At 33.4% G+C, this 27132-nt stretch overlaps 1 protein-coding gene across 1 annotated transcript in view; it reads left to right on the forward strand.

Annotated features, from left to right (window-relative positions):
* The first annotated feature begins 821 nt into the window (after nt 1–821).
* The window catches only part of LOC149906881 (neuroglobin-like), a 77421-nt gene continuing 51110 nt past the window's right edge, over nt 822–27132 (forward strand). The window contains exon 1 of the mRNA XM_090103945.1: nt 822–916. The gene's annotated coding sequence lies outside the window, so the exon portion shown is untranslated. The remainder of the gene's footprint in view (nt 917–27132) is intronic.

Here is a 27132-nt window from a genome sequence, read left to right on the forward strand (position 1 = left end):
TACTTTTTCAAAGACCACGACATTCATGACTAAATTTTTGATCATTTTTTTTATTTTAACATTTTCGATATTTACGTACATTACGTAATACAAGTTTTCTTTGTAAATGAAATTATAGGCTACTCATAAATCATAATATACATAGTATCATTGTACTGAAGTAGGTACTACTCTCTTTATCTATTTTGAAAACTTTAGGTATGCCCACACAGACTCGACGCATCCGCGACCATCTTCATTGAAAGATTTTGTTTATTTTCAACGTTCATAATATTTTATAACCTACGTCATACATCTCGTGGTATGTTTATTTACATAAGATCATAATGGATTACGCTTTCACACGTGGCCTTAAAATTATTACGATCTTGTCTTAATTTATTTTGAAATGGGTTAATTATAGTGTTGGGAGTATTTCTGACTGAAGCGGTTCTGATTGTGATAATATTTATAATAAATTCGGGGAATCAATCATAAATTATAAATGTTTTACGTAGATTAAGAGAATTCTTCATTTCTGTCCTATTTTACACTTCATAGTATTTTAAATTGCTTCCGTGCATAATAGTGAAATTATGGTAATCTATTTTTAAAATTACACGTATAAAATCCAAATTTTCAATCATGAAATTCTCTACTTCAATTTGACATATATCATGTAAAAGAGACGCTCTACGTATTAAGGGTTTTCTTATAATTTAGCTGAATTTTTCGCTCTTACTGAAAAGATAAACGAGTGTTGAGTTGAGTTGAACTACCGCGTCTGTAATTTCAGTTTCAGTCGCATAATCTTTGCAGCTCCTCGTCTCCAGGCCAGTGAGGGCCGACCCGTCAGCCATCGCGATCGTGCGCTATAACTCGATACGAACTCGATGCGAGCTCGATAGTAACAAGTGAAGTGTGTGTCGTAGTAGGGGTGAGTCCATTTGTTTTGATGAAACATGCGTGTTTGTTTGCTACGTACCTCCGTACAAGCTTTTATGTGAATAGTGAGGTTGATAAGTTGAGGTTTTAAATTTTATTCGCTGGGTCCTTGAGATTCAATGGTTATAATTGGTTTAAAACGGAGTACCTGGGTCGTTTCTCTCGTTATTTTGTATTTTTGTTTGCATTTTTCTTTAAAGATTCTAGTAGTAATACTAGTGGAAATGTAGATTTTATTCAATTGTTATTTTATGTAAAATTCTACTATTTAAACTCCGTCTCTACCTCCACCTTGTTACTGATTTTGGAAATACTTCCATACATTCATCCAGTCATTCATTTATTTCTATTCCTTATCTACAAACAAAACTAGATAAATATACATATAGAAATCATTAAAGTACTACGCAAAAACTCCAAAGTCATTCGACCGATTAGATTTTACTGTGTTTTCTTTTCCTCTATAAATGGATTTCTTCGGAAAATAGAGACTTAGAAAAAGATAATTCAAAATCAATTATCGGTATTAAGGTCAGAGTAAAATGTTGTTTCATATTGAAATAGATAAAGGACAGTTTAGTACTTAATATTTTGCATACTATAGTACATACATAATATAGTACAAATAGTCGTCGTCATGGTCGTCTTTCGTGAAAATTTTAACAATGATACATCCGTCGTTGGCTTCTTTATAAAATACTAGCGGTCCGCCCCGGCTTCGCCCGTGGTACATATGAAAAATAGATGTTGGCCGATTCTCAGACTTACCCGATATGCACAGAAAATTTCATGAGAATCGGTCCACCCGTTTCGGAGGAGTATGCAGACTAACATTGTGACACGAGAATTTTATATATGTATAAGATATAAGATGTACTAATTTATTTATTTAATACTTAATTGCCTTGCCTTGTTGGCAATTAAATTAGTAGCTAAAGTAGCTAAACAACATAAAATCTTATTGTACTTGAGAGATATGCAAAAGTAAATTCTTTTGACTTACTAGATGTGCACCGCGGTTTTACCTGCTTTGCCCCACTCTTATTGGTCTAAGCGTGACGATATACGGCCTATAGTCTTCCTCGATAAATGGACCATCTAACAGGGACATAATTTTTCACATCCGATACTTAATTCTTGAGATAAGCGCATTGAAGCAAACAAACAAACTCTTCAGCTTTATAATATCAGAATAGATCAACAGATATTATATAATTTACATATTAACTCATTCTATGTTTTATTCTTTCAATTAGGGATGCATAATCCTAAATAGTATAATATACTTAAACAGTAGAAGGAGAAGCCAACCTTAAATGGTTTTTAGTTTTCCCTTTATTAGCAAGAGCAATAGTATTTAAAAGTATTTGTTTTTACTGCAATGAAAGAGGGTTTAAACAATTAGTATAATGTTTTTGTTGGATTTTTTCACTGTCTGTAAATTCAAGGCTCTTGTAAAGTAGCAATTGGTTATGACAGTTTACGTGTGGAAAATTCTCGAAGTATTTATTGTTTTATTTGTGTATTGCGTCGAAGTAATGTCAAGGCTGTAAGTTTGTAATCTATTCTGTGGTATTATAAAGTGTCCAAATATTGAATAACTCTACACTTTTAAGTGTATGCGATAAGACAATGAAAACGGGCTAATTTAACTAATAAACAAGAAATGTTTAGTATGAAAAATCTAACAATAAGTAAAGAGAGCAACAATCTTAATACTTATATTGATTTTTCGTATAGGAAAATTTTACTTTAGTAAAATTACTTTTGTTTACATTGTACTCTATTGTATGTGAACCTATATTCGTAAATATTAGTTTTTTTTTAATTTAAATTTTTGTTCACAGTAAACAGTATTTAAATTCGTTCGCAATAACACTCAATTCATAAGAGGACCTGGAGATATCTCGAAATATGAATAGAAACATAATTTACGGCATATTTCAAACGCAAAAGCTATTTTCAATTTCCATAACAAATTTAAATTCTTACATATTTTGACCCCAACAAACATGACTTGTAAAAGAATTATAATACAAATCTGAAGAAACAGAACGTGTTTGTGGCAACATCCCCTGGGAACTGAAGCTTCGTGATTTCTGCGTTTCGTTATAACATAAAATATACATTATTGTATGTAAATAATTTATTCAATTTTTCCTTTATTCGATGTTCTTTGTCCTGTGGCTGAGTAATCGAATTTTGTGATAGCGTAAATATAAAATACACGCAATATTCTATGTCTGTTTAAGTAAATAACATTGTTTGGTTTTCAAATAATTATTTTAGAAGTAAATATGTATCTTGAATTTCAAATAGGTAATATTTGATATTGATATGTGGATTCGATTTGATTTATATAGGGGTTGTTTATTTCATATTGTAGATGTGGGTGGGTTTAAAGGCTTGATATAGAGCATGTTCCCAATTCATATTTGATTATGTTTCTTGATTAATGTAGTATTGAGATCGTGTGATATTTACTACACTCATACACACACTACATACTACAGTTAAAGAATATGACAGATTTATAAAATAGTTAAAGTAAAAAATAATGTTCAGATCGCGTCATATGGCTTTTCTTTCTGCCATACCACATTGTAAGCGTTTTTGTAGAGCCATAACGCGAATTTTGTGGTCTTTTACTGTGGCTACAACGCGTTGTGAGCTACTTTTTCGCTCTTTGGGCGTAACATATACACAACAATAGTACCTTCTGTCTGTGGTTTTGCTCGTTAACCTTTTATAGAAAATTACATTCAATTTCATTTTATCGTCAATAAAAATGATCTCAATATTTAATTAACGCCAAATGTTAATATCTATTAAGTCTAGCCGCTGTATGAAATAAAAAATAAATTGATCCAGAACCAACAAATTGTGCTCGTAAAATCTATATGTAAAGATTCGGTAGCGACGTGTAAGGGATATAGAGGTGTCTCTCGCAATTGGTTGGATTTATTGTTTATTTATTACCCTATTAGGAAAGTCATGTTTTTTGTGAAAAGTGAAACTGTTTATCAAGTCAAACCTAAACATTTACTTGTGAAATAGATCTATTTTAGAAGGTGTTTGAGTTGTCAAAACATGATATTATTATTACACTAGTTACACTGTTCCCCGCGGTTTCTCCCGCATTGCTCCGCTCCTGTTGGTCTTGGCGTGATGATATGGAGGTAGCCTATAGCCTTCCTCGATAAATGGGCTATCTAACACTGAAAGAATTTATCAAATCGGACGATTCCTGAGATTAGCGCGTTCAAACAAACAAACAAAAAACTCTTCAGCTTTATAATATTAGCATCTAGATTAATTATACCACGGTTTGGACACTTTACAGGACACAGTGAAGAGTCGACAATCATGTCTGTTATTGCTGTTTTCAAATAATGTATTTTTGACGTGACAACGTCTTATAATTCGATAGCGCCGGCTGCACGCACGAAAAAACATGACTCATGCGGCGTTACCTCGCTCTGAGGCGTTCCATGTAAGGCTTGAAGTGCGAGCGAGAGTGCGGAACGAGCGACAAAGAAGCAGAAACGGACGTTGTCACGTTCAACTATCGTCAGTAAACTAACTTTACAGACAACCAATTTTTTCATTAATTTCTAAACATAATATGTAGTTGTCTGGTAATTCTGGTTAGCTGTATGAAAGCTGTATATAAATTTTGGGTATGTCAAAATAATGAATACAAAGGTACATACATAATTCATTTTTTTTACCCCAACTTCTCCGAAATGGCTCTATCGATTTCTATGAAATGTTGTTCTGAGAATTAGTCGTAAAGTATTTTTTATTCCCCTAAGTGATAAGGGTAAGACATAACAACGTATGCCGTTATTAGATATAATTTATTTGTTTCGGTTCCGAGCGATAAACCTGGCCAATTCATACACATCAATTATACATACACAGTATGAAGTATATAATGTTTTATAAATATTTTTTTATATATAGATAGTTTAAAACAAAGTTGATGTCGCTGTCTGTTCGTCCCTATAATGTATGCTTAGATCGTTAGGAAAGGTTTTAGTACCTATATTATAATTTGTTATGTTTTCTACAAAGTGGGCGAAGCCGCGTGTAGAGCTAGTAATATAAATAAAGATAAACAGTTTTTTTTGCATATATAATAGTAATATTAGTTTATTTTAATTGTATATTATTTGTTGTTAGGGGCTACAATCCATACTAATATTATAAATGCGAAAGTAACTCAATCACGCCTTAACTACTGAACCAATTTGCATGAAATTTGGTATAGAGATATTTTGATACCCGAGAAAGGACATAGGATAGGTTTTATCCCGGAAATCCTACGGGAACGTGTTTTTCTTTGAAAACGCGGGCGTAGCCGCGGGCGGAAAGCTAGTGGTACAATAATTTTTTGTCTTTTTTTATGAGTATCATCAAAAACCTTTATTGTCAGTAACAATTATACCTTTTTAAGTATATTTTTCATCCCCAACAGAACAAAGGCTCATTCATTGTCCGAAAAACGCCTAAAGGTCGACAATGATTTTAATAAATGTTCGGATATTTGCCTAAATACAAAGGTAATGTTATCATAAAAATACTGCTCTTATACCCTCTTATAAATCGCAAAAAAAATATATTCAAATATATTACCTAATTGAAAATGACGTATTATGAACTGAAATAATGAAATAATCATTTTCACCGTTATCAATGATTTACGTGACTATAGTAACGATATAATTATAGCCACAAAATATATTGGAATAACGCCAGTTATTATTCCTTCCTTCCTATAAAAAACTCTATATATAATATCATAAAATGAATATTAATGTATTAATCTTAATCTAATAATATTTTTAATCAGTAATGTTAAAATTTTGATTTAGTTTTGCAATTGTTATAGTTCCTAAATGTAGGTAGGTAATAATTATAAGTAACAAGAATAGGTTGTATTCTCGCTAGTAAATTAATTAAACACAAGTATAAAAAAAAAAATATTAGCAACTTCAAATATAACATTACAATATTGCTCTGCCTTCTGAACTAGGTAATTACCTGTATCTCAGAAGGCAGTGCCGTCCCTAACAAATTCCATATATTGCATATTCCCCGGCTTACTCCATGCAATATAATCCTTCCACGTATCAGCTAAATCCTTCTAAATAATTAATCAATTTAATATTCCTCACAGATAAAACCATTATAGAGATGCAAGCTTGGCTTTTAATTCAATTAGTATTCCTTTCAGAGTTGCTAACTGGATTACACGTCCAGCTCCCGTACTATAATTTCAAAGCAGTATTATTTCCAGTGTGGAAAAATGACAGCGCTATATAGGTTATGTAGCGCCATCTCTTTCCCTCATTCCCATCATTAGAAATAATACTGCTATAGATGTATCCCAGGACTAATCTTAATATTGAATTACTTACCCGCATTGCTCCGCTCCTGTTGTTCTTAGCGTGATGATATATAGCCATAGCCTTCCTCGATAAATGGGCTATCTAACACCGAAATAATATTTCAAATCGGACCAGTAGTTCCTGAGATTAGCGCATTCAAACAAACAAACTCTTCGGCCTTATAATATAAGTATACATATATAGATAAATGTATTATGCGATTTCTTTGAAAATATTGCATGTCAGAGTAAAGCTATTTTCTCGGTAGAAGCTTGAAGTGAATATAGTTCAGTTGGTTCTCTATAGATTCCGTGGAAATTCATAATGAAGTATTGTTTGTTTGAGTTCCGATAAAATCAAATTACTAATACTGATCTTATAAAACTGAAGTTTGTTAGATTGAAGGAACTGATCTCAGGGTCGCATACGTTAATACAAGTTTAGAGGCTTTATATCACAGATCAACTAATAGGAAAGCGACGTCGTTGGGCAAATATTGTAAGTTACTCAGAAAAATTTTTAATTAGGAAAAACCATGGAAAACCCAAGTTTGTTTCTTAAACCTATTAAAAAATTAGGACCAAAGAGTCGTCTCATATTCTTTAGAGAACATTACAAACCATATTTTATTTATATCTACATTTATTTTTATTGATTAAAGATTAACAGTTACGTATGTATACAATATCGTTCAGTATTACTTCAAACAATTCAATTCCAAGCAATTAGTCAACAATTTAAAAACTACTAAAGAGTAAAAGCAATTTTATCGCGAAACGATCTATCGAGAAGTACCTTCTCTATAAATGAAACGAAGAAAACTCAGAAATAACACGACTTGCTTCTAGAAATTACGTACTCCTATTTCTTAGCTTTAGTTTGCTTTTCCATTTTATTGCATTTTAAACTTATTATAGAACTAGCTTTCCGACCGCGGCTTCGCCCACGTTTTCAAAGAAAATCCTGCAGTTCCCGTTCCCGTGGGATTTCTGGCACAAAACTATATATATATATATATATATATATATATATATATATATATATATATATATATATATATATATATATATATATTTATTTTTTATTTTTTAATAACATGACGCAGTTTTGAGCAAAACATACATCCGCTGTCAGCAGGGCATTCTAAGGCAACCACTGAAAATCAGTGTATCGCACTGAGTGGCAGGCCTTTTGTGGCAAACATAGATTTAAGTTAGATTTAAGTTTCTTGTTTTATTTTATTTGTATCTTCTATGTATCCACATAAAAAAAAAAAAAAAAAAAACCTATCCTATGTGTTAATCCAAGTTACCTTCTATATGTGTGCCAAATTTCATTGTAATCGTTTCAGTAGTATTTGCGTGAAAGAGTAACAAACATACATACACACATCCATCCTCACAAACTTTCGCATTTATAATATTAGTAGTAAGGATAGGATTATAAGAATTTTCACATTATTAGTACCGTGACTGAAAATCTATTTTAATAGAACGTAACTAAAACCGCAAAACCAAAGCATAAAAACTATAAATATTAATAGATATAATAATTCACAAAATAGCTAACCAATAACCATTAAACATCAAACAAGTATATCTAATAGATAAACTCAGACTCATAAAATATTATTTCATAGTTATTTCTCGGAATATTTTATGAAAAATCAAAACAAACTTATAACTCTTTACATTTAAGAGAGCGAAAGCATTTTTATCGATATTCAATGCATTTATTCCTATCTTGTATTAGGTACTACACCATTTTGTAGTTTATTTTTATTTGTAAGCGTATTTTATATTTACGTTAATATAACCTTTTTTATATAAATGGTGATTACATCGTTGCTGTAGTGGTTAGCAAATTATAGGCGGCCAAACACGCTCAACCGCGCGTGGGTAAATCATTATTTTCTGTATTTTTTCCATTCTACAGCGCTTCTAAACGAAGTCTAATTGTGATCGAGTTTGAGTTTGAAGCCATTTTCCTCGGCCGAGCCACGTTCACACTAACGGAGCTTCTCAGAGCAGCAATTGCTTCGCGAGGCTGCTCGCCCCACTTTATAAACGTAGAACCAGATATTATAATACTATGCTGTATAACTGAAGGATTTTGCGTTCTTATCTATAATTATACATACGAACATAGTATAAACAAAGGCTTTGTCAGAGGAGAAAGCTGATCATATTATCCGTAAAGACAATCGATCTGTGAAACAGACGTGATAAGCCTACTTCAAAACGAACTAGGGAAAACTTTGTTAGGTAATAGGTAAGTAAGGTACCACATAACACTAATTTAATAGATAATTATTGTAACAGCAGTAGAAGTGTGTTATATGAAAATAGACAAACGATTCTTATAAACCTAATCTTTTATTATAAACTCAAACACAGATTATTTCTACATAAATTGTTTAAGAAAGGCTTTGGCCGCATGTAGACATCATTTTTTCTTAATTATGGTCGGGCAGTGATCATGTAGAGAGTAATTTGGTGATGGGGAAGCCCGATTCTGAAGTCTACAAATAGGACTTTGTCCAGTGTTGGACATTGCTCTGCTCCTGTTGGTCTTAGCGTTATGATATAGCCTTTAGCCTTCCTCGATAAATGGACTATCTAACACTGAAAGAATTTTTCAAATCATACGTAGTTCCTGATATTCGCGCGTTCAAACAAACAAACTCTTCAGTTTAATATTAAGGATTGGTGTATTGCTTCCATAATCATACCTAACACGTAGATACTTACGATAGCTTAATAATTCATCACGTGATATTGATTTCCCTAAGTGGGAGGCTCAATATTCTTGCTCTAACGTCAATATTGAATGTAAGGAAAGGTTCGAACCGATTGAGACCTTTTCACGCCCTAACCACAATTCCAAGAAGGAAAGATATACTTACTATTATTATTCTTAAAAATGCGATAGTTTTTGAACAATTTGCATGAATATTTCCGTACTGCTTGTATCTATATATTATTGTTGTACAGACGTACTTCGCGAGTGATTCCGCGGGTTCCAGCTAGTTTATCAGAAGGTAATAATACCTAATTCAAAAATAATAAAAATCATTTATTGAGGACACAATACATTGACATCATTCAAACTCGACCATTGCCTGAACTTCGTAAAAACCTGTGCTTGAAACGACTAGGTAAAATTTATCTCCATACTTACGTCAAATTTTTTGAAGTGAAAGTGAAACTTCTTTATCGGGGTTGGAAAAAATTTAGTGTACCATTTTTTCGTTACGCGTGACATTTTTCCGTTACGCGCCATCTTTTTCTTATCCCTACCGCGCGTGATTCGACGTATTTCTGTAAAGTTGCATATAGTAAATTATTTTTTGAAAAATAAGGTCATACAGAAGTAATTTTACTTCTTACGTGTGTACACTAGTACACGCACAATTTTTTTTTCTATGTTTCGTATCTCATACGTTTAAAGTTACACTCAACCTAAACAGTTTCTTAAAATATTGCCTTGACGTTCTCAAAGGAAGAGCTTTTTCCTATACCGTTCCATTTAAGCTAAGAGCACGTACGTTAAAGATATTTAATGGATCTAATAAAAATGTAACAGACTTCACCTTTAAATTTTATTGTCTTGATATCTGTGAAAGGTATAAGATACGTACCTTTTTATAAAATACGGGGTGTTTAATGTACTTATTATTTGTGATTTTTTATTGAAAAACATAGACAAATAGTTATGGGAAGCTGTAAATATACATGTCATGTCAAGTGGCTTCGGAGCTTATTTCATACTAACTTACTAATTAGATAATATTATTACATTAAAAATATAAAAAAAAAATGAATTTACCACCCCGGAAAAGAGCTGATGACTTTCAGGCTGCACAGATTTTATTAAAACACCAGCGTTCCGCCCGCGGCTTCGCCCGCGTTTTCAAAGAAAAACCCGTAGGTATAGGTCCTGTTCCCGTGGGATTTCCGGGATAAAACATATCCTATGTATTAATCCAAGTTACCCTCTATATGTATGCTTAATTTCATTGTAATCGGTTCAGTAGTATTTGCATGAAAGAGTAACAAACACTCACACACATACATCATCACAAACTTTCGCATTTATAATATTAGTAGGATAGCTAAGAATATTCTCAATTAAGATTTCAACAAAAATTTGTGATTATTTTTTTTAACATTTTGTAGTATAGTATCATAGTATCAATTTACAAATTTTACAACAATTATTGACATTGACAAAAATTATTCATTATATAGACGTTTTAAATCTATTCAGCTACCAATGGGTCAAAATATTTCCCAATACGTTCCCAAGACCCAAACCCCTATTATCCCCATTCTTTGTCATTTGAGAAATTCAATTTTCCCTCACCAAGATATGACCCATAATTCAAAATTTTTAGACAAAGTAATACGACTTGTTCGAGACACGATAAAATACTTATTGGATTTCATATTTTTATGACAATTTATGTCATTAATGGTTATTTAATTTTATATTTTTATGGTAAGTAATTACTGGTAATTTGCGTTGACATGTTTAAGAATTTTAGCAATGATAATTATATTCATAACTAGCCGCTTCTCCCGGGTTGCCTTGGAATATAAAATTAAATAAAGCCTGATATTTCTCAAGAATAAAGTGGCGTTTGCTGGTGAAATAATTCTTATCAAAATCGGTTTAGTAGTTTTCGAGATTTTTTTAGTGCAAACAAACAAAAATTTTATATATTTTATAGTAGTCTTATATTTGGCAATTTTTGGCAAATGGCAAAACGTTATTAAAAAAAAATGATTTGTCTGATTATTGAAATAAGTATAATAGTACGTAAGTCTACAGACATTAAAATATATATTTTGTGTGTTAATGTAAAGAAAAGGTACAATTCAATTTAAATAAGCAACCTCTGGTAAATTGTGTATCGAATAAATTAAGGGAATGGCTTTTAATAAGTTTCTCGCAAAAAACTCCTAGCCGAAAAGTAACAAGCATTTTATAAATTACAGATAACTTTTATTCAACAATTTAATTTAAGTAAGTAAATTTTAATTTGCAAGCAATTTCCATTATGTAACTGTAAATATTTGTTGATAATAAAGGCTTATTTAGCAAGTTAAGCAACAGCCATAATTTTAAGGAAACGTTAATACAAACTATATAATTTTTTGCTCCTTTCTAATAAAAAGCAAACCTTATTCGTAACTAGAACTAAAATAGATATGTTTCTTACCTTCATTCATACCTTTAGATGTCTCCAAGTGAAAATCCCATCAAAATTGGTCCAGCTATTTCAGATATCAAGTGATACAAACATTGCTATTTATGTCTTATCGGTTCCACCCGATTTTATTTAAATTTTGTATTGGTTTGAACTTAATAATTAGTTTTATAGCATTCAAATGCTTTTATAAACGAGAAATTTGTAATGGACAGAAAAAAAAGCAGGTTAGGAGGCGGGAAAACTCTCGATTTAATATAATTTAAAGCTGTTTACATTATATAATCACTTTCAATATGAAATGTATACATGTATGTATTTTCTTACACATTATTATTCCGAAAATGTTCGATAGGTACAAGAGCAGAAACACATTTATTACATTAGAGACTCAGCCTTACATTTGATATTAGATGAAAATATTTGTAGCGTTTTTTTTATTTTCGCAAAACCCTTGGCCTTTGTTACACATTTGACGACATTATGTATGAGGGAATTTAACCATACCAGATTTGTTACTGCCTTTGTTATAAAGGTTGCTATAAAAAAAAACTTATTTTACAATCTTTAATTTAACCCCAGAGTTAACAAAAAGTCCATTTTTGAAGAATTTCCACATACATATATGTATTTTAAAAGTTTGGAAGAACGGAAAAGTAAACAAAAATCATGTGATCCGAATCCGCGCTCCGTTTATATAAATATTACTTAAAATTTGCTAAAATTTGCTATGAAGAAAACAAAAAAATAAAAAATCACCTGAAGATATTAGTTTCATAATAGGTGGGTAGGTACGCGATAGGAGTACCTATAGTTTATTTGATGAATATTTTCGAAATCAATTGCATACTATTTCTAGATAAATTTGATGTTTTATTGCTTACTATTTGAGTATTTTTCATTTATAAGACAGTAGAAGAAAATTAAATAAAAATCAGTTCTCCTGAAAAATTCATTCAATCATACAAATAGATAACGAAAGTGTGAAGCTGAACAAAAAATAATACTACAAAAGAATACTACACTATATTAATTAATAAACCCATAAACACATGTATTAAAAGTTTTTTAATTCCACTTTCCATTCTATTGATATTACGAGCATGTAACCAAGTCCAGCGAACATCGATGTTTGATTTCCTCGAGTTAAACCTCAAATGGTTTCTATATTGGACGGAAATTATCTGAACAAAGGTATTTAGTTAGAACTATTTAATGACGATTTCAATATTATTAAGAACAGAATAGAATATAAGAGTAATAAACCTACTTATATACTACTTACTATAATACTATTACTATAGGCTATATCTATATATCTACATGAAAAAGTTTTTGCGATAAATTTAAAAAGGTTAACAATAAAATGCGATTTATATCGGTGTCGAGACCTTTAATAGGTGTAGAGAAATTTATTTCAAACTCTCTTTGTCTACGTTATATTTTAACCGTACTCTTGAATCACTCTTTCTATTTAAGGGGGCGCATAAAGCAAAATAACCAATCTTCTATTAGATGATACGTGTAATATGCAAGACCAAATCTAAAAAATAAAATATATATCAAACTAGATGATATGTTCAACGATTCTGTTTAATCAAAAACATAAAATATTAAAATTTACTCGATAAAAAAAAATCACCAAGTTAGCTCTAATTTTCACACTTTTACGTTTTCTACTTGACATGGTAATACTTATTATGATTTTTTTTTTCATAAACAATTATATTAAAACATTTGTAAGATATTTGTCAGAGCATTTTGTGTAATTACTTTTAGTTTTGGTTTTATCTGCGATAAACCACTTTTGGCGCTCTTTTTTTCTCGAGATAAACGTTTGATTTTGTCACGATAAAAGTGGTTTATCGCAGATAAAACCAAAACTAAAAGTAATTACACAAAACGCTCTGACAAATATCTTGCAAATGTTTTAATATAATTGTTTATGAAAAAAAAATCATAATAAGTATTACCATGTCAAGTAGAAAACGTAAAAGTGTGAAAATTAGAGCTAACTTGGTGATTTTTTTTTATCGAGTAAATTTTAATATTTTATGTTTTTGATTAAACAGAATCGTTGAACATAATATCATCTAGTTTGATATATATTTTATTTTTTAGATTTGGTCTTGCATATTACACGTATCATCTAATAGAAGATTGGTTATTTTGCTTTATGCGCCCCCAAAATCTGTTGCGTAATTTTATAGATCTTAGCATTCAGACGCACAGAAAGCTACTTTGTTTTATAATTTATACTATCTAGTGATAATTAATTATAAAAATCATAATGATGTCAACCATAGTCTAATTATTCATACATTTATTTATTTCATACATCCATACGTCTGTTTTTTCTTTTCACTGTTCACCAAAACTAGACTTTACTGTATGCAGCATTTAAATTTTTCAGTACAGATGCGATACGGCGGTCTTGACCCGAATGTGGCCTCGAGGGTCGATGTGTATGATGGCTGAACGTCTTTGTAGTTAAATAGTACTTTGAGAAACTAAAATATGTATGAAATTGTTGTAACAAAAAAAAGACGGGTTGCACTCCGGGAGTGCCGGCAGAAGTGAAAACTTGATTATTAACGTTGAGCATGTTTGATATTTTAGAATGGTATCCGTCTTACGCTTTTTCGATCAGGTCACGTGTCCTGACGCGAGTTTAAGATTTTATACCCATTACAGAAAAAGTGCTCAACGCCGCTAAAGAAGTTTTCACTTCAAAAAATATATGAATTGGGTTGTAACACATTGTTTGTGTAATAACACGGATTTTTTGCATGATTTGATTGCTAGAAATTTAATTCAGGAGTCCAGTTAAAACTATAAAACTAGTGTAGCTGATATTATTATATTTGTTGCTAATGCAGAATGCTGATATTTTTAAATACAAACTAACAAGGCAAGGATTTATATTGTTAGCTACATGATTACTAAATATTTACTACGTCATTATACAGGGTGTCCCACTGTGGGTATACTAAGCTCAAAGGAGGTTATAGTTTTGCATACGCTGAGTACGTAAAAAATACTTATAAAATTCTAGATGCATTTTTTTTTCAAATAGATGAATTTTTTTTTTTTTTTTTTTTTTATATATTAGCGGGCAAACGAGCTGGCGCGTCATCGGATTAATACGATGATTGGCGCCGCCCATAATCACCCACAAGACCTGTACGGTTGCAGGTGTGTTGCCGGCCTTTTAGGGAAGAGTACGCTCTCTTTTTGAAGTACCCTAAGTCGTATCTGTCCGGAAATGCTGAGCTCGGAAGGTCGTTCCACAAAGGAGTGGTGCGTGGCAGAAAGTTCCTCCTAAATCGCACGGTGGATGAGCGCCAAGTATCCAGATGTTGTGGGTGATATTTCAACTTGTGGCGAGCAGTTCGATGGTGAAATTCAGCAGCCGGTATTATTCCGAACAGTTCGTCAGAGCATTCGCCGTGGTAGATGCGGTAAAATACGCAGAGAGAAGCAACATCTCTACGGAGAGCCAAAGAGTCCAGCCGATCAGTAATACGAGGGTCGTCCACTAATCGAGTAGCTCGTCGCTGGATTCGGTCAAAAGGAAGGAGCTGATACTTGGGTGCCCCGGCCCAGAGATGGGAACAGTATTCCATGTGCGGCCTGACTTGAGCCTTGTAAAGTTGTAGGCGTTGGCCGGGTGTGAAATACTGTCCCGCTCTACAGAGCACACCAAGTTTTTGGGAGGCTAGCTTAGCCTTTCCTTCCAGATGACAACGAAACTGGACATCATTCGATATTTCGACTCCAAGTATACTAATGCTGGCTGAGACTCTGGTGGGAATGCCCTGAAAAACTGGAGACACGACGAAGGGAGTTTTTTTGGTGGTAAACGCGCAAACTTGTGTCTTTTTTGGGTTGAACTCAACAAGGTTATGATTTCCCCAATTGGAGATCTCCACAAGAGAGTTCTCGATTTGAGACACAAGCTCGTTCCGGTGCTCAGTAACGGTATCCCGAGAAATATTGCATCGGCCGGTATAATGTGCGTCAACAGTGCTGTCGTCTGCATAACAATGAATGCCACTAGGCAGTAGCATGTCATTGATATGCAGAAGAAACAAAGTTGGAGAAAGAACGCAGCCTTGTGGGACCCCGGCATTCACAGGCTTAGTTTCGGAGCACGAACCGTCGACAACGACTTTGATACTCCGCTCTGTGAGGAAACTGGTGACCCACTGACACAATTTCTCGGGAATCCCGTATGATGGTAGCTTGGAAAGGAGTGCCTTGTGCCAGACCCGGTCAAAGGCTTTCGCTATGTCCAGACTAACTGCTAAAGCTTCACCCTTGCTCTCAATAGCAGTCGCCCATTTGTGAGTCAAGAGCGCCAAAAGATCGCCAGCTGAGCGACCCTTACGGAAACCGTATTGGCAATCGCTAATCAGCTGGCGCTCCTCAAGAAACTCTAGAAGCTGGCGATTGATAATGGATTCCATTACCTTTGAGAGCAGAGAGGTGATAGCAATAGGTCTATAATTGGACGGGTCTGAGCGATCGCCTTTTTTGGGAATGGGATGCACTAAAGAGGTTTTCCAAGAGCTTGGGACTATGCCTGAAGAGTATGAGCACCGAAAGAGACGCGTTAACACTGGAGTCAGTTCAGGGGCACACATCTTTAACACAATGGGGGGAATACCGTCGGGACCACATGACTTATTCACATTTAGAGAAAGAAGGGCTTTACGTACAGCTTTTTGCGTGAAACGGATTTCCGGCATAGAGCATGTAGAGTGCGATATGTGCGGTGGTAATTTTCCTTTATCCTCCAATGTAGAATTTTCTGCAAAAAGAGAGCCCAGAAGATCGGCTTTCTCTTTTGCAGTGTGTGCCAACCGGTCATTTCCCATGTGTAAAGATGGAAGAGATGGGCGACAGAAATTGCCTTGAACGGCTTTGGCGAGAGCCCAAAAAGCTTTTGTTCTGGAAGGAAGGTGGGCTAGTTTATCGCCTAGTTTGGCAATATACTCCGACTTCGCTTTTGCAATTGCTCTTTTGAATGACCTTGAGGCAGAGTTCAACTTCTTTTTGAGGGTTCTGGAGTTTGTATCTCTAGCCGCTAGTCCTGTAACCCAGGCCTGGTAGCATTCTTGTTTCCAGCGAGCAGCCGCTTTACAGGATCCACCAAACCAGGGCTTTGATTTGCCACCGATGGGCACCTTAGAGCTAGGAACAAAGAGTTCCATGCCCTGCAGCAAGACATCAGAGACAGATTCTACACAAGCGCTAGGATCATTGTCTGAGAAGCAAACCCTGCCCCAGGGATACGAAGAAAAGAATGTGCGCATCCCATCCCAGTCTGCTGACTTGAAGTGCCATAAGTGACGAGAACTCGCACAAGGTGGGCGGTGACAGAACGTTATTGGCACTACACACCGCACTAGGCAATGGTCTGACGAGCCGATGGGTGCATCGACACTAACCTGATAGCCTTCAGGGTGGGAAGTCAGCATGAGGTCTAACAGGGAAGGCAAATGATTCTCCACGTCGGGCACTCTTGTAGGTGAGGGCACCAATTGTGTCAAACCATAGGCAATGGCGAACTCATAAAAAGATCTCCCTGCATGGTCGGTTGTACGAGAATTCAGCCAATCTGTGTGGTGGGCATTGAAATCGCCCAGTATCACGACTTCAGCAGAGGGGATCTCACGGAGTATGCGATCTGTCACGGATTCGATGTGCTCCACAAGTTTGTTTGTCTCCGTGTTACCACTGTGGGACCTATAAAGGCACGCATAGATGCGCGGGTGGTCGTCGCAATCTATACGCAGCCAGAAGATTGAAAGGTCCTTGACTTCAAGGTTCCCAAGGCGACGAAAACACAAGTCCTGACGGATGTACGCGCATACACCGGCACGCGGCAGGAACTTGTGTTCCAGACTGTAGCCGGGGTAGTGAAGATACGAGGTATCGAGTGGGGAGGAGATTTGTGTTTCCGTTAAGAAGAACAACGCCGGCTTCGTGGATTCCAGGTGATAGTGAATGGAATTTATGTTCGAGTGCAGACCCCTTACGTTACAGAAGTCCACCTGTAGTGTGGAGAGGGGTGTGGAAAGACGTTTCTTCTTATTGGCCCGGGAAGAAGATTTGAGCGAAATTTTGCCCACCCCAGAATACGCTGGGCAGCCTGAACCTGAGAGCTCAGGGAGGGATTCTCCTGCACAATCTGTGCTGGTACCCTCCTGGGGTATAATATATCTATTTAATTTCGCTGCCATAGTTATACGGGGGGGGGGGGAGAGATGGGCGCCCGGTTATCACGCTGACCTATGCGAAACGTTTTAAAAGGATAAAACTTCACGCCGGTGTTCTGCGAGACAGTGGTTCTACCCCGGACGAGCTACCGCCCATTCGTGCTACTTACAGAGTATATAAGTAACTGTAGCTCTACCACTATGTAAATTGGTCGCCAGAGCCTCGTTCGTCGATCAGCAGGGTGCACCGCGAGCAGGTGAGGTTGGCTTTGGCTATTAGGTGTTATACAGCCATGACACCCCTAAAATGAATTCTTAAAACTCTTTGTGTGCACCCATAATAAGAAACCCGCCCAACTTTGACACCAGCACGTGAGCTGTTGTTTAAGATTATATTTAGAGAAGCGGTATATGCCGGCTGCGCGAAAGTAGAGAAGAAAACATGGATTTACAGGAAAAATTGAGCAAAAAATTTTTGGCGTAATTTTGTTGTTGAAATTTTTTTTAAGTATTTTTTACGTGATTAGTGTATGCAAAACTACAAGTCGCCTCGCGCTTAGTATACCAATAGTGGGACACCCTGTATATTCATAAGTTCCTACCATCATTAGTCATATTATAGTATTATGTGTGCGTGAATGGATTAGAGCGTGTGGGCGTAATATAAGGTACTAGCTTTCCACCCGCAGCTTCGCCCGCACACTCAAAGAAAAACCCGCATAGTTCCCGTTCCCGTGGGTTTTCCGGGATAAAACCTATCCTATTTCCCGGGATAAAAAGTAGCCTATGTCCTTTCTCGGATATCAAAATATCTCTATACCAAATATCATGCAAATTGGTTCAGTAGTTAAGGCGTGATTGAGTAACAGACAGACAGACAGAGTTACTTTCGCATTTATAATATTAGTATGGATTATAACCGTATTACAATATAGATATTGTACTGTGGTATTATTGACAGTGATCTAATGAATTGTGGATATTTTATCCCTGTGGGATATAATGGATATATCGTAGCTTCCTTGTGTTTATAAATAACTAGCGGTCCGCCCCGGCTTCGCCCGTGGTACATATTTTGCAATAAAAGGTAGCCTATGTTCTTTCTCAGTGTCTAAAGATTATCTGTGCCAAATTTCATCAAAATCGGTCCAGTAGTTTATGCGTGAAAACCATACATACATACATACATACATAAATACATACAAACCTTTCCTCTTTATAATTAATATTATAATATATTATAAAGAGGAAAGGTTTGTATGTATTTATGTATGTATACTAATTACTAATGTATAGATGTGATATTAAACAGGTTTGTTTGGTTATATCTCCTGCGTTGGATTGTCTCATTTGGCAGGTGATGCCGAAATTCACGAGGTCAAGTATCAATATTACTTTTTATTCTAGGAATATATTATGTTTGTAAAAAATAAAAATAAAATAAAATATTTTATATATTTTGAAAGAATGCAAATAAACTTTTAATCTCACCGATTGACCTTTTTTTTTTTTTTTTTTTTTTTTTTATAGTGGGGAAATCTTCCAAAGATACCCACGGCCCCCGGGGAAGGAGCCGTGGGTTATGTCGGATTCTTACCGACTAAAACCCCACTGTGTTCCGTCGAGCCGCTTTAATGATGGGGCCGCGGGTATTTGTTGGAATTCTTCCGCGACTCACCGATTGACCTAAATTCTACTGCTCATAAATTATAATTTAACTGTCATCAGAAAAAAAATACCTAAAGAATTATTTCATGAAAATGCGGCGTTTTTTCATGAAATGTTTTCGTGGAAACCGTTGAAGGTTTTATTCGTCCATTGAACATTAATTCGGAAAATAAGCTAAGGTAATTTTCATCCCATTTTCCGCAAATTAGACAGATGAATTTTACGAAAAAAAAAAATGTAATTGAATTCGGATTTCACTGTCATGTTCTAAGACAATACATTTTAAGGAATACTTCTGAACACCGCTTGCGGCGAAATGTGATGTTTTAATTTTAGGGTTCCGTTAAATATTTATAATAATTTTCATGTATCTATAAACGACTAATGATTAGTTTTCTTTTGATCTAGAAAGTTGAAAGCTGAAGAGCTGAAGAAAAATTTCAAAATATCACTCTTCTGATAATTCATCAAGAAACTGCCTCAACCGAATTTTTACACAGAATTATTTATTGACAAAATACGACGTCAGCGGACTTTGTTTCAAAGCTATCACCAAATATCATCTACGCTCAAAGTTTCAACCTTTATGAATAAGATTACAAAATTCGCACTTCAAAGTGAAACCATCCATTGAATTCACGATCTCATCGCCTCACAGAATAAACTGTAAAATAGACAAAGATATTTCGTACTTCAAGGAAAAATAAATTATCATAAACGTAATGCAAAGTGGACGTAAATCAATATATTTATCGTGTTTAAATGTATCGTTGTTATAATTTATTTGCTATTTCTATGTACTTAGTGGAAACATCGAGATTTCATTGTTAGTGAGTCATTTATTTGAATAAAATAGACTGTGTGTTATTTGAGTTTACTTTATCATGCAACTGTGCGCGGATTTACCCGCATTCCTGCGCTCCTATTGGTCTTAAGGTGATGACATATAGCCTATAACTTTCCTTGATAATTGGACTATCCAACAGTGAAATAATTTTTCAAATAGGACCCGTAGTTCCTGAGATTGACGTCATTAAGCAAAAAAACAAATTCTACATTCTCTCTACATTGATCGAATTTTCTTCTGTTTACCGCCTTTAAGCACATATTATATTACTAAACTAGATTTCCGCCCGCGGCTTCGCCCGCGTTTGCAAAGGAAAACCCGCATAGTTCCCGTTCCCGTGGGATTTCCGGGATAAAAACTATCCTATGTGTTAATCCAAGTTAACCTCTATATGTGTGCTAAATTTCATTGTAATCGGTTCAGTAGTTTTTACGTGAAAGAGTAACAAACATCCATACATCCATACACATTAAGATAGTAAATAGTTATCATAAAGTAAAGTAGGTTAAAACATAAATATAGTTTGCTTCCACTCTAATATTAAAGGAAGTAATTAATAATGGATTGTTACCGAAATTAATCCTACGATAGAAGATAAGTTACCCTCACAAAATAATTTGGATTTTATCTCTGTTATCAGTTAGATACAGTTAACGAGTGTTTGGGAACACTTAAAATAGTTACTGTGAGGAAAATGTGTTTTATTTACACCTATATAAAGTTCAAAATTAAATACATTTACCTGGCTAAAATATAGAAATAGGCATGCAAGTTTCGACTCTGTATGTGTAATATAAGGTTTATTTCACATTGATAGTAATTCAACTAGGCTTTCAGCTTAGTATTAACCTAGTTTTTATTCTGATGGAGCAAAATATGTATATAGGCTAATGATGTAAGCGGTTTAGTGAAATTTTAGTTGCAAGATAATTTGGTCGTTAGGGAAAATCCATATTTTCATACAAAATACCAGAGACATTAATTACTTTTGCACTGTTTTTGATACAAATTTTACAAATCTAAACAGCCATTTTCACTATCTATACCTTTGTTGAATTATAACGCATCATATTTTTTATAAATTAATCTAAATTTCTGCTATGAAAGGACGAAACTACAAACATACAGATTTACATTCTCATAATATGTATTACAATTTACAATACAAAGAATCCCACCTTCAACCATATTAGAAACACATTACACCTCCCCAGAGTTCAGTGAAAACTTTTAAACCGAAAAACATGCAGTTCCTTTGTGAACAACTAAAGCGCTTTTATTGTTTTTCTCTCCAAGATTAGTGGCTGCAGTGGAGCTCTTTCAATATTGAGGTAAAAGATACTTCGAAGTAATTGTGGTACATTTTCTTCAGCGGAAAGAAGGTGCTGAAAAAATTGAACATAAGATTCTAACAAAATTGTTATATTATGATTTATTATCTATACTTAATATTATAAAGCTGAAGAGTTTGTTTGTTTGAACGCGCTAATCTCGGGAACTACTGGTCCGATTTGAAAAATTCTTTCGGTGTTATGTAGCCCATTTATCGAAGAGGGCTATAGGCTATATTATATCATCACGCAGACAAACAGGAGCGGAGCACTGCGGGTAAAACCGCCATGATTTATGATATAACAAATTTTCTTAAAGTAGAATAGAGCAAGGTGCTGAAAAACTGTAAAATAAAAATAGAAACACATTAATTGCCAACACCTATTTTATATTATCTCGCATAGTGGGAACTATAAATTTAATAATTTATGATAAAAGGAAAGCTTGAAAGAAACCCATTCATAATAATATAAACTGTTATTTTATTTATTGTCACAAATTACTAAGAATTTTTAGGGCAAGGTCTGATTTAATGGGCGGACAGAAGGAAAAATATTTGAAAGATTTGTTATTTATTTCAGTAAAAAAATATATTATAAACTGTTGTAAATATATTTTAAGATTCCACTATATAAATATTTTGTCATAATATCTATCATCAAAAAACATTCCATTCAGTCTATTTAGTATATTTTCTAGTAAAAGATCAACAATATAAAACCACTTACATTAGAAATGAAGGAATATTCTAGATAAAATTTAACCTTTGAAATGGATGAAAGTGTTTCTATTTTTACAATACATTTCAGTTTAAAGGAGAACGCTATAGCATCAGGTATTTATGATGCATGTCCGCAGGTGTAGCATAGTCGTTTGTTCTAGAACCTTCTAGAATCCAGAGCCATGCCACAGATAATATAATATACTTATGTCTATGTCATACGTTAAAAAGTAAAATGTCAAAACTTTAAGCTGTGTATTTGTGTTTAAGTATTTTTGTATGTGTGTGTGTGTGTGTGTGTGTGAATGTATAAGTTCATGATTGATTGGTCTTCTATTGGTCTCTATCTTTTAAGGAAAACAGTTTGTATACAAACTATAAATGTTGAAGTTTTTGGATGGAAATTGATGGAATATCGAAGTATCAAGTAGGTGAAGTAGGTATGTTAGTTTTTGTTGCGAATAACATTTGCGTGGTTGTTATATAGGGTATGAAAGTTCACAGAGAAAGTATATTATAAGTTAATGAACAGAAATAACCATACGAAAATAATTTCGTACGTTTAAATTTTATAAAGCGATAGTAATTTGTTTCCATACATTTTATACAAAATCGTTCTAGCCGGTCAAGATAAAAATACTTTACATAAACAAACATACCGTAAACTACTCGTACTTTATTTATTTATGTTAGCGATTATTTGAGTGCCTGCGTTTGTGTAAAAATAATTCGAGGAAGGTTTTTGTCTTTCGTCGGACAAGAATTAGTTTGGTTTCCGGTTAGAGTATATTGGGTTTGATCTTTATCGAAAGGTACATTCGGTTTAGAAAACATGACTTACTGTATTAAAAATAAAAGTAATAAAGAAAAGAAATAACTTACTAAGTCAGAACTGGAAATATTTCATATGGGCGTTTTTCAGGGTTTCTATGTAACTTACGATATACTTCTTCGGATTCAGGGCTTCTAAGTAAATATAATTTTTTTTGCTCATAAGCTTGTAATTAAATACAAAGGTTTTCGATAAATATCTTCGCCTTTTAAGATTTAAAAGATGTGTCTAAATTTTTACAAAATGATTAATGTTATGTTTATTTTAGTCGAAAAAAGCGCCTTTTTTTTAATATAGACTATAGTTGACTCATTTAACAATTTGTTCGAATCCATTATTTATCATAGTAAGTTTTTATATAAAATGACATAACTTTGAGTCTGCTTTGAGAGTGAAAAAGTTTCGTTTTCAACTTTGTAAAAACACGCTCGCGGTAGAATATTTAAAATGTTTATTCTCTTGCTATAAGTAATGAGACATGGAATTACTATTTTTATATTACTTGAAATATACAACTTACTTTTTTAAAAGTTTCATATTAATATTATGAAGTATCGTTTGTTCATACAATATCGTCAATAAATATAATTATAGAAAAGAGTATGCAAACACTTATTAATTATTAAGTACTAGGTTTCCGCCCACGGCTTCGCCCGCGCAGTCAAACAAAAACCCGCATAGTTCCCGTTCCCGTGGGATTTCCGGGATTGAGTCATTTTCCCGGGATAAAAAGTAGCCAATGTCCTTTCTCGGGTATCAAAATATCTCCATACCAAATTTCATGAAAATTGGTTCAGTAGTTTAGGCGTGATTGAGTAACAGACAGACAGACAGAGTTACTTTGGCATTTATAATATTATAAAGTAACGGAAGTTAATACATATATGTTTACAGATAGCAAACAAATTCATACAACAATACCACAGAATAACACATGATTGAAATTCCCGCGCAAAATCCGCGGCACAGATTAAATATATTTGACGTAATATAACTCAAGGGCTTTCAAAATTTTGATACAACGGCGCCATATTTACAACTCGTGTGAACTCGAGTTATTTTAAATATTAATTTATGCTAGCTTTAGCTTTAATAGCTTTAATTTTAGCTTTAATCGGAATTTTGTATCGAATACTACGTGAGAAACGAGATAAATGTTGTGAAATTCTTGAAACTTCCACGGTTTGCTGTAGGCGCGTCGGTCGATTTTCAGCGGGAGAACATATTTTTACAGTTTTTTTTAAGTTCATAGCTATTAATATAAGAATAGTATTATATTATCTGTGCCATAGATTAATAAAACCCATTTTAGTGTATAACCTTACGGGTTGGATACTGATGATATCACACTTTGCTGAAAGAAAACATTAATTAATAAATAATAATATAACGCCTAATGGTTTCCTGCTATATTATTTAAAAGAAATAGCTGCATATAAAGCAATTCCATAATTCACTCGCCATGACTGGGAATCAGAAATTAAAAACATTCCAAACATTAAAATAAAAATTGGTCTTACTTCGTCGCCATCAGTGCATAGTAAAAAAATAATTTGGAAAATCCAAAAGTGCACGCCTCATAATTTTTTTTTAATAAATATTTATTAATTATTATTTTTGTTTATTTAATAACAATTAAACCACATCGAATCAGACCCTGAAAAATGAAAGGGTTCTATTCCTGAGCATACTCAAGCGTAAGAGAAAAAAAAAAGACTCGATTAGTAAAGTATTTCGGTCGCTATCGTGTTAACAAGAAAAAGGATCCGCACATACAGACACACGGACGTCCAAGACAGAACTTTTTTAAACTGTTTTTTAACTAGTTTAAATAACAAAAATGACATCAAAAATATCATGAACGTTAAAAATAGTGTTTTTTCTTAATATGTGTGTGTATGATATGATTGAAAAATCAGATGTTTTGCGCGAAGTGACAGTAGTACCCACCTCAACGCTTCGCTTATGAGGCGTGCAATAAAAATGTTAAGATATATAATAACATTAACTCGAGATTGACATGCATGATCACGTGAAAATGTATATAAAGTTTGCGGTTGACAGATATTACAGTATTTAACGAACTTACCATGAATGATGAAGACAGTATTTAAAAATATGGTCATCATTTATGAATTAATATAATAAATCAAAAATATAAAATCTCATATTCATACCATATTTAATTCCGATTCCGATATTTTCTGCTGCGCAACACATAGGTATTTCTTCACGAATAAACTAACAACGGAAAAGATGTAGGTATTCTGATTTTTGCTTTATTTTAAATCGAGATGAAATAAAAAGAGCAGACGGCGATGTGACGTTTATACAAAATTGTTATCTAAAATGTAGTTAGTTACCTTTCAAATTTAAATGTCGAATCGATCGCGTTGCATTTTTTATCGATGTCAGACCGCCTTCTAATAAAAAAAAATATTTGGCCACAGATTAACGTTATCTTATGTTTAGTCTATGGTTGGTTGAAAAATGAAAATTTTATGCAATTTTTAACGATAATAAAATAAAAATGTACACAATTAAATTAAATTAGTAAATATTTTAGTTTTAAAAATATAATATTAAAAATTACAAGTAAAAAATAATAATTTAAGTTGACCAATGACCATAGACTATAATATTAAGTTGCGTCGGGATATTTTATAAATGTTAAATTAATTATTAATTAATAAAATAACTATATCAATAAAAAAATCACAAAATGATTTCCAAAAAATTATCGCTAGTATCTAACACAAACAAATTATAAATTTTTTAACTACACATGAGATCATTTTAAGCTTATAATACATTAAAAATCTCAGTAAGCTGGTAAAGCCTGAAAATATGAGAGGTATTAGCTCCTTATAGATTAAAACTCGACCTCATTAAATGAGATTTACGTTATAATATTCGAATTAAATTCCGTATCCCCTGATGTCAAAGACAATCAATGTTTAAACAAGGTAATTTACTGTAATTATATACACACAGATAATATAATAATTAATATCATAGAGTATACACAATATTAACACTTATAAAGTAAAAACAATATGATGATTGAGTAAAAATACCTATAGAGCTAACTGAAATGTAAACAACTGCAACGCAATAACCTATTTATTAATAAATTATTTTTATTCAAACATAAATTAATATTTGAAAAAATATTTTGCACAAAAATACATTGCATTTTTCCATAAAGCCAAGCTAGGCTGTATGGAAAAAAGACAATGCCTCACTACAATATGCTTTTGCGTTGTCTATGGCGAGTTATGCTTTTACGCGCCAAACATTTTGCTTTTGTTTTTTTTTTACATTGTTTTATGGAAAATGATTTTTATATTGAGTTGTGTGAAAAGTGTGTTGTGTGAAATTTAATTTAAGTGAATTAATATATTGCTACAATGTAGAAAGTTAGTTAGTCTTCATGTTTCTGGAATGTCATGGATTATGCTGTATCTTATGCGGTATGTTCTTATAGAGAATTATTATACATTTGAAAATCGAATCTTTACCATCATTGTCAGCAGGATGAAGTCAAATAGGATATCATTAATTAATTGAAAAATACTATTAGAATCTCAAATATAAATAAGAGCCAGTGCCGCTTTTCGAATGTCCCGTGAAAATTGCTCCGTCGGCGACGTTCTTGTTTAAGTATATAAATTTATAGTAAAAAAATATTTTACGATGAATTAAAAGGGTCTAAATACTTGCATTGACCGCCTCCTTGGTACAGTGGTTGACGCGAGAGCGTAGAACCGAGGGGTCCTGGGTTCGATTCCCGGTGGAGATGAAGAAAAAAAAAATGTCTCGGTCTGGCAGGACACAGAAGGCTGATCACCTACTTGTCCCTAAAGAAAATCGATCAGTGAAACAGATGTATGAATAATGCATCTGCCCCTTACCCCACTACGGGGACACGGGACTTCACTTTCAATACTTGCATTCCATGATGCTTTTTTGTGTTATA

This window comes from Colias eurytheme, chromosome 7, assembly GCF_061535395.1.
Source record: "Colias eurytheme isolate Ceu_HAF_F1 chromosome 7, ilColEury1 Martin Lab GWU primary, whole genome shotgun sequence".
Taxonomy (NCBI): domain Eukaryota; kingdom Metazoa; phylum Arthropoda; class Insecta; order Lepidoptera; family Pieridae; genus Colias; species Colias eurytheme.